The 15421-nt window shown below is 49.7% G+C and overlaps 1 protein-coding gene across 2 annotated transcripts in view; it reads left to right on the forward strand.

Moving 5' to 3' along the window:
* LOC141050948 (uncharacterized) overlaps nt 1-15421 on the forward strand; it is a 105193-nt gene that overhangs the window by 53763 nt on the left and 36009 nt on the right. The window contains exon 1 of one of the 2 annotated variants that reach the window (XM_073547670.1): nt 11922-12092. The exons of the other annotated variant lie outside the window; for it this stretch is intronic. The gene's annotated coding sequence lies outside the window, so the exon portion shown is untranslated. Of the gene's footprint in view, nt 1-11921; nt 12093-15421 lie in introns of those variants that run through there. 2 annotated transcript variants of the gene reach the window in all.

The following is a 15421-nucleotide window of genomic DNA, read 5'->3' on the forward strand; positions in this document are numbered from 1 at the left end:
GTTCACCACCCCAGTCACCGGGTGTTTCTCACACTGTCATCTGCATGATAGTGCAAGAACACCAGTGTCTTGAATCAGCAGTAAGATTAATACTACTTTTCAAAGTGCTGCAGTTCCCACACTGTCAGAAGACAGCAAGAGCTCGAAGCTGTGACGCAAGGTAAAATGTTTATGTCCTTTCACTGGTGTTGACTGATGGGACTACTACTCCCGTCAGCCTACGCCTGCTGTCACTAACAACAGCGAGACCAGGTGGTGACTGATGGGAGTATTCATCAGCTGGGGCCTGCGCTCTAAATAAATAAATTAAAAAAAAACAGCTTGGGTTCCGCTGTATTTTTGATAACCAGCCTGGCAAAATTGACATGACAGATATTAGTCTGAGTGCAATCTCATTTTTTATTAAATTGTACTCATCAGAGTTATATGCCAGTGTGAGAGCAGCCTTACAGAGATAAGTGTGCCCTATTCTGCCGATCAGTGGAGATCCCAGCTGTTTGACACCACCAATCGCCTTGGATAGGTGATAAAGGGGTCGTCTGATGAAAACAAGATCTCTCTGTTCATACATGTGTGGGGAGGTTGAACTGACGGACAGGTCTGCCTGTGGAGAAAGGCAGAGGGATAGCGCAGTATAGGCTGAGATACAGAGAAAGGGGTGTCATGTGGTAGTTTGTTCCATGTGCGGCCATGGCTGCGTCCTACTCGTCGGAGCCCACGGCCGCCTTGATTCCGGTTTCGGCCGACTACACAGCCTACCCGATAACACTTGTGGCCGTTTCTGCCCCGTCCGCTACTCCAGTTGTGGCCTGCTCCCCATTGTCTGCGGCCGCCTCTGCTCCACTCACGGCTGCGGCCCGTGCACCGGACTCTGCGGCCTATACCAGACCCTCTGCTTGGGTTGCGGAAATTATTGAAAAGAAGGCCAAAGAAGGGAGGTGTGGGCGTTACTCCATAAGGGAGAGGCCGCCATGTCTGTTCCACGGTCACACGGACGGCTGATATATATGGACACTGGCAAGGGCTATGGCTTTACTAGAGACACCACCGGCTACAAAGTATATCTGAACGTGGCCTCAATTAAGCACGGCTGGGTTCCGTGGGAGGGAGACCTAGTCTCCTATTATAAAGAATATTGTCCCCGCGGCTTCTATGCTGTGGCTGTCATCACGTACCCGGAAGGGTACGAGCCCCCAAAAAGAGGTGAGGACTCCTGGGTCTCGAGCATCTGGGACACTCGAGGCCCAGAAATATTGTTGGCATTCCAGAGACTCTACGGCTGTGGAGTCTCCCTGTTTTGGCGAAACATCAGCCGCCAGGAGGTGGCCCGGAGCACCTGTACAATGGACTGCTGGGACTGCAGTGCACCGTTGCACAATGAGGGGACTGTTCCGCATCCCTGTAGGAAGCATATCCTCCTGGTGCATCAGGGATGCCTAATGAGAGTGTTTTACTCAAAGGAAGGGGGAGCACCCCTGTCCTCATTTGATTAATATTTTTTTTGTTTTTGTTTGTTTATCTGGAGTGTATTGTTTTTGTTAAAAAGAAAGAAAGGTGAAAGGCTAAAAAAAATGTTTTGATAAAAGACGTATGGCAGTAAATATGGTAAAGTGTGTAGTAAGTTTGACATGTTGATATGTTATAAAAAAAAAAATGTGTGTTCAACAGGTCCTGGGTACTTGGAGCATGCCGACCATGACGCATTTGAGTTGGCAGGACGACGAGACAGGAAGAGTGCAGACAGACAGTGGTCCTTGAGTCAGGCCCCAGTACCACATACTCCCAGAAGGTTAGGAGGACGTTGACGATGACCTGGTAGGTTAGGGCCTCGGTCATGACGTTAAGAGGGTGACAGAAGGGGAGAGCAGTGGGAGGTACACATCCGTAGAGTAGTCCGGATGGACCTTACCCAACCTGAAGGAATTGTCATGGTGGTGTACGCGCTAGCGAGTAAGCCGTGAGCTACTCGGAGCATGATTGCTCCCGGTTTGGTTCAGCCCCCGTGTATCGTTGGCTTGGCTCAACAACCGGTCTGACAAAAGAAGGTGGGAAAGTTTCAGAACGGAAAAGGAGTCAAGATTGTCGAGGACGACAATGGACAAAGGAAGGGGGAATGTGGGGAGGTTGAACTGACGGACAGGTCTGCCTGTGGAGAAAGGCAGAGGGATAGCGCAGTATAGGCTGAGATACAGAGAAAGGGGTGTCATGTGGTAGTTTGACCATTAGAGGGCAGTGGGGAGTGTAGGAGAAAGTGACTGTGTAACTGCCATGGGTCGAGATAACTGTCATTGGTCAAAGGTAACTGTCAGGTGATAGTGGGCGCAGCTACCAGGACTGGGAGTATAAAGGCTGAGGGAAGGTTCTGGAAGGTCCAGTCAGCCAGGGGAGCTCACTAGAGAGGAAGATCTGCCGTAGAGAGAAAGACGGTAAAAGCCTTCAGAGAGTAACTGACGGTTGAGACGATCATGGGGGTGACCCAAAGGACAGAAGCCGCAGACGGAGACGGTCTGGGGGTACCAAGTGGACGGTGTACTTTGATTGGTGAAGCGCTGTGGTGGATGTGCCTAGGGCAGCCACAATGAGGTGAGCCACAAAGGACACCACAACGGTGAAACTAAGAAGTGAAGGTACCCGGGTCTGTGAGCCATAGGACTGTGAAATTCCTGTGAAGAATTGCATCGGTCGTCAGTGAGGTGGCCAATAAAAATGGACCTGTTGAATATTTCTCCTGTCTCAGTCTCGTGTCTGTCAGCGGCAAGAAGTGGGTCACCCCCCGTTCCTGTTGGATCAGCACTTCCACTCGCCTATCCTACACATGGAAGTAACGTCATAAGATACAGTTTTCCCTCATAAAAAGTGAGATTTTAGAATTCTGTACACCAGCGGATGCCAATTTATTTTCCCGAGGGGCCACATGAGACAGTGACTGTTGTGGAGGCCGTTCCAATAAGCTGAAATTAATTCTGCTCAATATTAATACAATTACTATTTTATAATATTTGTATCACTCAATACTAAGCTGAATTAATTCAGCTGAGTCGCTGCTACATGTTATGATAGGATATTGTAACTTGAGTCCTCACTTGTAACAGAGAATCAGCGCAAGATAATTCACTGTTTTTTATAAAATCTATAAATAATATAATAAATAATAATTTTTATTTATATAGCGCCAACATATTCCGCAGCACTTTACAATTAAGCGGGGACATGTACAGACAATAAATTCAATACAAGTTAAGACAATTCAAACAGTGACATTAGGAGTGAGGTCCCTGCTCGCAAGCTTACAATCTACAAGGGAATGGGGGGACACAGTAGGTGAGAAATGCTTGTTAATTCAGGTCTGGCAATTATAATAGGGCTTTTCATATAAAGCTGCATGATCCGGTCATCAGCCCGTGTGTTTAAGTGCAATAGACAAGTATCAAGTGCAGTTATCATGTGCATGAAGGGTGTGGAGACAGATGAATAGTAGGGTGCAGATTCAGAATAATATTTGGAAGGAGGGAACAGGGCAAAGTTAGCTTGCTGGGTAGTTGATGTGGTAGGCTTGTTTGAAGAGATGGGTTTTCAAAGCTCGCTTGAATAGGTCAGGGCTAGGTATCAGTCTGATCGCCTGGGGAAGTGCATTCCAGAGAGCTGGAGCAGCACGAGAGAAGTCTTGGAGGCGGAGGTGCGAGGTTCGGATTACGGGGGATGTTAGTCTTAGGTCATTTGTAGAACGGAGGGCACGTGTAGGGCGATAGACAGAGATGAGAGAGGAGATATAAGGCGGTGCAGAACAGTGGAGAGCTTTGTGGGTGAGAGAGATGAGTTTATACTGGACCCTGTAGCGAATAGGTAGCCAGTGTAATGACTGGCACAAGATGGAGGCATTGGTGAAGCGGCTGGACAGAAATATGACCCTGGCTGCCGCATTCAAGATGGATTGGAGAGGAGAAAGTTTGGTAAGAGGGAGACCGATCAGAAGAGAGTTGCAGTAGTCCAGGCGAGAATGAATAAGAGCGACAGTAAGAGTCTTAGCAGTTTCAAAGGTGAGAAAAGGTCGGATTCTGGAGATGTTTTTAAGATGCAGGTGACAAGAGCGACTGAGTGATCGGATGTACGGAGTAAAGGAAAGTTCAGTGTCGAATATGACCCCAAGACAGCGGGCATGCTGCTTGGGAGTTATGGTTGAACCCTCCAGGGTTATTTCGATGTTAGGTAGAGTGAGGTTAGTAGAGGGGAGAAACACAAGAAGTTCAGTTTTAGAGAGATTTAGTTTCAGATAGAGGGAGGACATGATGCTAGAGACAGCAGACAGACAATCCTTGGTATTTTGAATTAGGGTAGGGGTGATGTCAGGGGAAGAAGTGTATAATTGGGTGTCATCAGCATAGAGATGATACTGGAACCCAAATCTGCTGATTGTTTGTCCAATAGGGGCAGTGTATAAAGAGAAGAGGAGGGGGCCTAGGACTGAGCCCTGCGGGACCCCGATAGTAAGGGGACGAGAAGAGGAAGAGGAGCCGGAAAAAGATACAGTGAAGGAGCGGTCAGAGAGGTAGGAGGAGAACCAGGAGAGGGCTGTGTCCTTGAGGCCTATAGAGCGGAGCATAGTGAGGAGGAGCTGGTGATCCACAGTGTCAAATGCGGCAGAGAGATCCAGGAGAATCAGCAGGGAGCAATGACCTTTCGATTTAGCTGTTATTAAATCATTAGAGACTTTAGTGAGGGCAGTTTCAGTAGAGTGTAAAGAGCGGAAACCAGATTGTAAGGGGTCGAGAAGAGAGTTATCCGAGACATAGCGGATTAGACGGGAGTGGACCAGGCGTTCCAGGAGTTTAGAGATGAAGGGAAGGTTAGAGACAGGTCTGTAGTTAGCAGTGCAGTTCTGGTCCAGGGATGGCTTTTTAAGTAAAGGGGTTATGATGGCATGTTTAAATGAGGAGGGAAATATACCTGAAGAAAGAGAGAGGTTAAATATTTTAGTCAGGTGAGTGTTGACCACTGGTGAGAGAGACTGCAGGAGCTGTGAAGGAATAGGGTCACTGTTGCAGGTTGTAGGCCGAGCAGAAGCGAGGAGCTTGGAAACTTCTTCTTCTGAAACAGGCTCAAAGATGTCTAGTGAGCTTGAGGTGCGGCAGGGAAGGGGATCCAGGCACTGAGGAGATAGGGCTGAGATATCCTGATGGATGTGGTTGATTTTTTCTAGGAAATAAGTGGCCAGATCCTCACCGCTGAGGTTGGTGATGGGGGCCTGTACTTTAGGTTTCAGGAGGGAGTTTAAGGTTTCAAAAAGTCGTCTTGGGTTGTTGGATAGTGAGGTGATGAGGGTGGTGAAGTAGGATTGTTTGGCCAGATGAAGGGCAGAGTTATAGGTTTTGAGCATGAACTTATAGTGGATGAAGTCTTCTGCTAAGAGAGATTTTCTCCACTGCCGCTCTGCACACCTCGAGCAGCGCTGAAGAAAGCGTGTTTGCGTTGTGTGCCAGGGCTGCCGTTGTCTGTGTCGGGTCTTTCTGCGTATAGAAGGTGCTGCTTCATCTAGGGCATTCTTCAGTGTATTATTGAAGTGTGACAATGCTATGTCTGGACAGGAGAGGGTGGAGATGGGGGCTAAAGATGTGTGGAGATTGTCCCTAAGCTGTTGGGTATTAATGGTACGTGTATTCCGATAAGTGTGGTAAGTGGGGGTGTTCCGGGTGAGGAGACAATTCTTGACAGAGAAGGAAAGAAGGTTGTGGTCCGAGAGCGGGAGGGGTGAATTAGTAAAGTCGTGCAGCGAGCCGGGACGGGAGAAAACCAGGTCCAGAGTATTCCCGTCCTCATGTGTAGGAGAATTAGTAAACTGTGAGAGGCCGAATGAAGAAGTTAGAGAAAGAAGATGAGAGGCAGACTGGGAGAGCGGATCATTGATGGGGATGTTAAAGTCTCCCATGATGAGGGTGGGGATGTCACAGGATAGAAAGTGAGTAAGCCAGGTGGTGAAGTGGTCTAGAAACTGGCGGGAGGAGCCTGGAGGGCGATAAACGACCGCCACTCGTAAGGAGAAGGGCTTAAAGAGTCTGACGGCGTGGACTTCAAAGGAAGGAAATGTAAGTGAGGGAACCGGGGGGATGACCTGGAAAGCACATTGTGATGAAAGGAGCAAACCAACACCTCCACCCTGTCTGTTCTCAGGTCTGGGGGTATGTGAAAATTTTAGCCCACCAAACGAGAGAGCGGCAGCAGCGGTGGTGTCTGAATGCTGGATCCAGGTTTCTGTAATAGCCAGAAGGTTAAGGGAATTAGAGAGAAAAAGATCGTGAATGTAAGTCAGTTTGTTACACACAGACTGTGCATTCCAGAGAGCACATTGGAAAGTGAGAGGAGAAGGCATGCACTGAATGTTAATAAGATTAGCAGGGTTTCTATATGCAGATGGAGGAGAGTAACGTATGCTGGTGGAGGGAGGCCCAGGGTTGGGGGAGATGTCACCTGCAACTATTAAAAGGAGAAAAAACAGAAAAAGCAGGTGGTGGGATGATTTGTATGAACGTTTTGAGTGCTGCATGGTGGTTTTGATAAATCATTAGCTCCCATTATTCAGCCATTGTACCTTGAGAAACAGATACAAAGGGTATGATGTCCCCAAAGCCTTCCAATGCACAGTACACCACAACGTATGATGGCTCCACGCACAGTACGATGCCACCACAGCCCCACAATACAAAGTACGATGCCACCACAGCCCCACCATACACATTGCAATGCCACCAAAAGACCCAGTCACACACAGTATGATGTCCCTACAGCTCCCCAACATAACTTGATGGCCCCACACACAGTATGATGGATCTCACAACACCTCCACACATGGTTTGAGGTTCATCACAGCCCCCTACATAGAGTAATGGCACCCATATTCCCCCACAGACCGTAATAATGGTCCTCACAGTCCTCCTCACACACAGAATGGTCATCACAGGCAGCAGCACATGGTATGACCGTCCTCACAGCGCCCCACACATGGTTTAATGGTTCTCATCAGTCCCTATACACAGTACAATCCTCCACAACACCCTAGACAGTATTATGGTATACACATCCCCTTTATATAATGTGAGCCTCCACACACATCGCCATTTACAGTATGAGCCCCCCACACAGCCCAGCCACCACCACCCCAATATGCCGGAGACCTCATGCATCGATGCACAAAAAAAAACACTTTGTTCTCATTCTCCTGGTGCTCTGCACTTGTCTTTCCTGTGGGCATACACGTTCTGCACAGCAGACGTCACTACATCATCACATCTGCTGTCAAAGTTGCTTGTGCCGAATAGTGGGATAAACCAGCGGATGCCTACTCCACCAATAAATTCACGCAGGCATGATTGCCTCCTCCACTTTATATTGGGACACTGGCAGGGTTGCATTCTCGGCCATATATTGGGACGCCGGCAGAGTTGCCTCCTCCACTAGATTTTTTTCTGGAAAGCTTATTTAAAAAGTCAGGCAAAAAATTTTTTTTATGAACACTTCCAAACATCATAACTCATTATGGCTGTAAATGCTACATATCTACAGTCCATAATTCTGATATGAAGACAATAGCTGCATTCACTGTAAAATGATGAGAATTAGTCGTTATCTGTGTATGTTTCGTCAGCTTAAAAAAAAATCACTGACACTTTACATACAGACGGGGCAAAAATAGCTATATTTTCATAGACTGTCCTATAATTTCTGGATGGTTGCCAATTTTAATCGACGAGAGGGCGAACCCATGGTGCAGCCCATTGGCCACTTATTTACTGTTTTCAGCCCTTTGGCTGCCTCAGTGCAGGAACCAGACAGGAACAGCCGAGTCGGGAGTGCTGTACTTTTCCCAGGTCTAATGTATACTATGTACATGGATTTGAGTTACTGCAAATTATGTCCTTCTTGGCTAAAAAATACTCTTCAAAATTGCTAAGAGGAGTATTTTTAGCCCTCTGTAAAATATGTAGTGTTTCCTCTGCCAGAGCCCGTCCTATGGAACAGTGGAGGCTCCAGCAGTCAGACCCTGGAGATAGGCAAACCAGAACAGTAAAGTTCGGCATCCGCACCGAATAACTACTGTTCGGACACCGAACACGGGCTTCACCAGGAAGGCTGTGTTACTGTTCAGGTTCGGCTGCGCACATCAGGTGTTTGCCACACTGCCATGTGCATGACAGCGTGGTGAACACTGATTCTGATTGGCGGTGAAATCATGCGGGTTACAGAGCCGCAATTCCCACGTTGTCAAAAGACAGAGTGATCGCTCAGCTGTGATTGGAGGTATAAAGTTTACCTCTGGTCACTGGTGTCAACTGATGAGACTACAGCTCCCATCATCTGATGCCTGGTGCCGCTAATACCAGTGAAAGGAGTGGCTGATGGATGTAAATAAATAAATAAAAAAAAAATGGCATGGGTTCCCCTGTATTTTTCATAACCAGCCAGGCAAAACACATAGCTGGGGGCTGCAAACCTCACCTGTCAACGTCAGCAAGGCTGGTTATCAAAAATTGAATGTTCCCCACGCCGTATTTTTTAAATATTTAAATAATTTTAAAAACGACGTGGGGTTCCCCCCTATTTTTTACAACAAGCCTTGCTAAAGCAGACAGCTGGTGGCTGGTATTCTCAGGTTGGTAAGGGGCCAAGGATATTAGTTATACTCACCGAACGCCTATTCCACCGAAGCCCTCATTCTCCTGTAATAAAATTAAAATAAAATAACAACAATATACTATACCTGTATGTTGTTCTGTCCCATGTCGTAATCCATGTCTGGGGGAGAAATAGTCTTCAACCTGTTTATCCCAAGATGCGGCCGTCCAGATTGAGAACCACTGGTGACTGAACTGATGCGAGCGCAGCCTCAGTGACCAGTGGTGACATCATCGATGTTACCTCCTGTCACTGAGGCGCCATCGCAGCCAGGCTGAACTGCGGTGACTTAGGTGAGATCCCCGCTAGCAGCGTGAAAGTTTTTGTGCATGACAGCGCTGCAAACACTGGATGTTCGAGCCCCCCATTCAAGTGAATGGGGTCCGGGTACTGTTCCGGTACGCAAACTTTTTGTAACTGTTCGGCCGAACCCAAACAACTATGTGTCCACCCATCTCTAATAACGTGTTTCAGACGCACATGGCGTCGTGCAGTTTCTGCAACTTGGCACGTTTTGATTTATCAATTTAACAAATTTTGCAATTTCCAAGAAGCTGGTTTTTCTTTACACTTTGTCACAGATTCTGTGCTTCTGAGCGCCTAGAGCTTGGGTAAGCTTTTTCTATTTTATCTACAAGGGAGTTACATCACCCCCTTCCCCACACAGCTCCTGATTTTCATGACCCCCTTCCCCGCTCAGCTCCACATCATCCCCCCCTTCTTTGCACAGCCCATGATCATCATCCCCCCCTTCTTCGCACAGCCCATCATCATCATCCACCCTTCTTCGCACAGCCCATCATCATCATCCTCCTTCACACAGCCCATCATCGTCATCCTTTCTCCACACAGCCCCTTGTCATCCTCCTTCTCCGCACAGCCCCTCATCATCATCCCCCTTCTCCACACAGCCTCTCATCATCCCCCATCTCTGTACAGCCTCTCAATCATCATCCCCCTTCTCCGCACAGCCTCTCATCATCATCCCCCTTCTCCGCACAGCTTCTCATCATCACCATCTCTCTTCTCCACACAGCTTCTCATCATCATCCTCCTACTTTCTCAACACAGCCCCTCTACATCATTCGCCCTTCAAAGCACAGCCCCTCTACACCATCCCCCCATTATCACCTTACCTATGCAGCCCCACTCAATTAACATCAATGGGAAGGACTAAAAAGAATGAAGAAAAAGAATGAACATAGTAACTTTTCATTCTTTTTAGTCTGTCCCATATGTAGATAATAGGGGAATGAACACATATCCCATATAAACAGCTGTATATTATATTCCCTGAGCTTTATAGGTGGGGAATGAACATGAAATATACGTAGATAATAGAGAAATGAACACATATCCCATATAAACAGGAGTATATTATATTCCCTGAGCTTTATAGGTGAGGAAGGAACATGAAATATATGTAGATAATAGAGGAATGAACACATATCCCATATAAACAGGTGTATATGATATTCCCTGAGCTTTATAGGTGAGGAATGTAATATATGTAGATAATAGAGGAATGTACACATATCCCATATAAACAGGTGTAAATTATATTCCCTGAGCTTTATAGGTGGGGAATGAACATGAAATATACGTAGATAATAGAGAAATGAACACATATCCCATATAAACAGGTGTAGATTATATTCCCTGAGCTTTATAGGTGAGGAATGAACATGTAATATATGTAGATAATAGAGGAATGAACACATATCCTATATAAACAGGTGTATATTATATTCCCTGAGCTTTATAGGTGGGGAATGAACATGAAATATATGTAGATAATTGAGGAATGAACACATCTATATATATATACGGTAATCGTCTTATTCTGTCTGTAACCGAAAACCCGCGTCGCTGATTGGTCGCGGCCGCCAGGTGACGGGACCATGCATACCAGGAAAGGGGGGTGGGGGGACCATGCATACCAGGAAAGAGCGGTGAGAGTACCATGCATACCAGGATTGGGGGATGAGGCCCATGCATTTCAGGACTGGAGGGTGAGGGGACCATGCTTACCAGGACTGGGGGGGTGAGAGGACCATGCATATCAGGATTGAGGGGTGAGAGGACCATGCATATCAGGATTGGGGGGTGATGGTACCATTCATACCATGAAAGGGGGGTGACTGGACCATGCATACCAGGAAAGGGGGGTGAGGGGGACCATGCATACCAGGAAAGGGGGGTGAGGGGGTCCATGTATACCAGCAAATAGGGTTGAGGGGACCATGCTTACCAGGAAAGAGGGGTGAGAGTACCATGCATACCAGGATTGGGGGATGAGGCCCATGCATTTCAGGATTGGAGGGTGAGGGGACCATGCTTACCAGGACTGGGGGGTGAGAGGATCATGCATATCAGGATTGGGGGGTGAGGGGACCATGCTTACCAGGACTGGGGGGTGAGAGGATCATGCATATCAGGATTGGGGGGTGACTGGACCATGCATACCAGGATTGGGGGGTGAGGGGGACCATGTATACCAGCAAATGGGGTTGAGGGGACCATGCTTACCTGGAAAGAGGGGTGAGAGGACCATGCATATCAGGATTGGGGGGTGAGAGGACCATGCATTCCAAGATTGGAGGGTGAGGGGACCATGCATACCAGGATTGGGGGGTGAGGGGTACCATGCATATTAGGATTGGGGGGTGAGGGGACCATGCATATCAGGATTGGGGGGTAAGGGGACCATGCATACCAGGATTGGGGGGGGGTGCATTATAGCATTATTATTAAAACTTCATAAATAAACTACATACATATTCTAGAATACCCGATGTGTTAGAATCGGGCCACCATCTAGTATCCCATATAAACAGGTGTCTATTATATTCCCTGAGCTTTATAGGTGAGGAATGAACATGAAATATATGTAAATAATAGCGGAATGAACACAGCTATATATATATATATATATAATCGTCTTATTCTGTTCGTAACCGAAATCCACCTATAAAGCTCAGGGAATATAATATACACATGTTTATATGGGACAAGTGTTCATTCCCCTATTATCTACATATATTTCACCTTCATTTCATATCCAAGATGCATTAGAAATCTCTAATACCTCTCCATGTCTTTGGACCTATAAGTTACTATACTCTTTCCTTTTCTTCATTCTATTTAGTCCGTCCCAACATCAACCCTTTCCAAAATTCATGCTCCAAGAACTCACACCGAGTCCATTTTTATGTGGCTCTATGATGCAGCCCCACCGTCCTCTCCTCACAAGAAACACAATGCAGCTTCCTGCTATCGGGTGTTCACATCACACAGGACTGAAGGAAGCCCCGCCTCTTCCGGTGACGTCATTTCCTCAAAAAAATCAACTCCATTCTAGAAGCTGCTGCTTTCCATGTAGGAAGGGAAGCGGCGACATGTAAGAGCTGGAGGAGAAGTCTGCACTGGTGAGCGGTAATGGGGGAGCAGGGACTGTGTGATAGAGGGGACAGGACTCAGTCCTGGGGGGCACCGGGACTCTGCACATTAGGGGACAGCCGGCTCCACATGTAAGAGCTGGAGGAGAAGTCTGCACTGGTGAGCGGTAATGGGGGAGCAGGGACTGTGTGATAGAGGGGACAGGACTCAGTCCTGGGGGAGCATCGGGACTCTGCACATTAGGGGACAGCCGGCTCCACATGTAAGAGCTGGAGGAGAAGTCTGCACTGGTAATGGGGGAGCAGGGACTGTGTGATAGAGGGGACAGGACTCAGTCCTGGGGGAGCACCGGGACTCTGCACATTAGGGTACAGCCGGCTCCACATGTAAGAGCTGGAGGAGAAGTCTGCACTGGTGAGCGGTAATGGGGGAGCAGGGACTGTGTGATAGAGGGGACAGGACTCAGTCCTGGGGGGCACCAAGAGTCTGCACATTAGGGTACAGCCGGCTCCACATGTAAGAGCTGGAGGAGAAGTCTGCACTGGTGAGCGGTAATGGGGGAGCAGGGACTGTGTGATAGAGGGGACAGGAATCAGTCCTGGGGGAGCACCGGGACTCTGCACATTAGGGTACAGCCGGCTCCACATGTAAGCGCTGGAGGAGAAGTCTGCACTGGTGAGCGGTAATGGGGGAGCAGGGACTGTGTGATAGAGGGGACAGGACTCAGTCCTGGGGGGCACCGGGACTCTGCACATTAGGGTACAGCCGGCTCCACATGTAAGAGCAGGAGGAGAAGTCTGCACTGGTGAGCGGTAATGGGGGAGCAGGGACTGTGTGATAGAGGGGACAGGACTCAGTCCTGGGGGGCACCGGGACTCTGCACATTAGGGTACAGCCGGCTCCACATGTAAGAGCAGGAGGAGAAGTCTGCACTGGTGAGCGGTAATGGGGGAGCAGGGACTGTGTGATAGAGGAGACAGGACTCAGTCCTGGGGGGCACCAAGAGTCTGCACATTAGGGTACAGCCGGCTCCACATGTAAGAGCTGGAGGAGAAGTCTGCACTGGTGAGCGGTAATGGGGGAGCAGGGACTGTGTGATAGAGGGGACAGGAATCAGTCCTGGGGGAGTACCGGGACTCTGCACATTAGGGTACAGCCGGCTCCACATGTAAGCGCTGGAGGAGAAGTCTGCACTGGTGAGCGGTAATGGGGGAGCAGGGACTGTGTGATAGAGGGGACAGGACTCAGTCCTGGGGGGCACCGGGACTCTGCACATTAGGGTACAGCCGGCTCCACATGTAAGAGCAGGAGGAGAAGTCTGCACTGGTGAGCGGTAATGGGGGAGCAGGGACTGTGTGATAGAGGGGACAGGACTCAGTCCTGGGGGGCACCGGGACTCTGCACATTAGGGTACAGCCGGCTCCACATGTAAGAGCAGGAGGAGAAGTCTGCACTGGTGAGCGGTAATGGGGGAGCAGGGACTGTGTGATAGAGGGGACAGGACTCAGTCCTGGGGGGCACCAAGAGTCTGCACATTAGGGTACAGCCGGCTCCACATGTAAGAGCTGGAGGAGAAGTCTGCACTGGTGAGCGGTAATGGGGGAGCAGGGACTGTGTGATAGAGGGGACAGGACTCAGTCCTGGGGGGGCACCGGGACTCTGCACATCTGCACATTAGGGTACAGCCGGCTCCACATGTAAGAGCTGGAGGAGAAGTCTGCACTGGTGAGCGGTAATGGGGGAGCAGGGACTGTGTGATAGAGGGGACAGGAATCAGTCCTGGGGGAGCACCGGGACTCTGCACATTAGGGTACAGCCGGCTCCACATGTAAGAGCAGGAGGAGAAGTCTGCACTGGTGAGCGGTAATGGGGGAGCAGGGACTGTGTGATAGAGGGGACAGGACTCAGTCCTGGGGGGCACCAAGAGTCTGCACATTAGGGTACAGCCGGCTCCACATGTAAGAGCTGGAGGAGAAGTCTGCACTGGTGAGCGGTAATGGGGGAGCAGGGACTGTGTGATAGAGGGGACAGGACTCAGTCCTGGGGGGGCACCGGGACTCTGCACATTAGGGTACAGCCGGCTCCACATGTAAGAGCTGGAGGAGAAGTCTGCACTGGTGAGCGGTAATGGGGGAGCAGGGACTGTGTGATAGAGGGGACAGGAATCAGTCCTGGGGGAGCACCGGGACTCTGCACATTAGGGTACAGCCGGCTCCACATGTAAGCGCTGGAGGAGAAGTCTGCACTGGTGAGCGGTAATGGGGGAGCAGGGACTGTGTGATAGAGGGGACAGGAATCAGTCCTGGGGGAGCACCGGGACTCTGCACATTAGGGTACAGCCGGCTCCACATGTAAGAGCTGGAGGAGAAGTCTGCACTGGTGAGTGGTAATGGGGGAGCAGGGACTGTGTGATAGAGGGGACAGGACTCAGTCCTGGGGGAGCACCGGGACTCTGCACATTAGGGTACAGCCGGCTCCACATGTAAGCGCTGGAGGAGAAGTCTGCACTGGTGAGCGGTAATGGGGGAGCAGGGACTGTGTGATAGAGGGGACAGGAATCAGTCCTGGGGGAGCACCGGGACTCTGCACATTAGGGTACAGCCGGCTCCACATGTAAGAGCTGGAGGAGAAGTCTGCACTGGTGAGTGGTAATGGGGGAGCAGGGACTGTGTGATAGAGGGGACAGGACTCAGTCCTGGGGGGCACCGGGACTCTGCACATTAGGGTACAGCCGGCTCCACATGTAAGAACTGGAGGAGAAGTCTGCACTGGTGAGCGGTAATGGGGGAGCAGGGACTGTGTGATAGAGAGGACAGGACTCAGTCCTGGGGGGCACCGGGACTCTGCACATTAGGGTACAGCCGGCTCCACATGTAAGAGCTGGAGGAGAAGTCTGCACTGGTGAGCGGTAATGGGGGAGCAGGGACTGTGTGATAGAGGGGACAGGACTCAGTCCTGGGGGGCACCGGGACTCTGCACATTAGGGTACAGCCGGCTCCACATGTAAGAACTGGAGGAGAAGTCTGCACTGGTGAGCGGTAATGGGGGAGCAGGGACTGTGTGATAGAGGGGACAGGACTCAGTCCTGGGGGGCACCGGGACTCTGCACATTAGGGTACAGCCGGCTCCACATGTAAGAGCTGGAGGAGAAGTCTGCACTGGTGAGCGGTAATGGGGGAGCAGGGACTGTGTGATAGAGGGGACAGGACTCAGTCCTGGGGGGCACCGGGACTCTGCACATTAGGGTACAGCCGGCTCCACATGTAAGAACTGGAGGAGAAGTCTGCACTGGTGAGCGGTAATGGGGGAGCAGGGACTGTGTGATAGAGGGGACAGGACTCAGTCCTGGGGGGCACCG

The sequence above is a fragment of the Dendrobates tinctorius genome, unplaced genomic scaffold (assembly GCF_039654945.1).
Source record: "Dendrobates tinctorius isolate UK_male_01 unplaced genomic scaffold, ASM3965494v1 ptg000155l, whole genome shotgun sequence".
In the NCBI taxonomy this organism is placed as follows: Eukaryota; Metazoa; Chordata; class Amphibia; order Anura; family Dendrobatidae; genus Dendrobates; species Dendrobates tinctorius.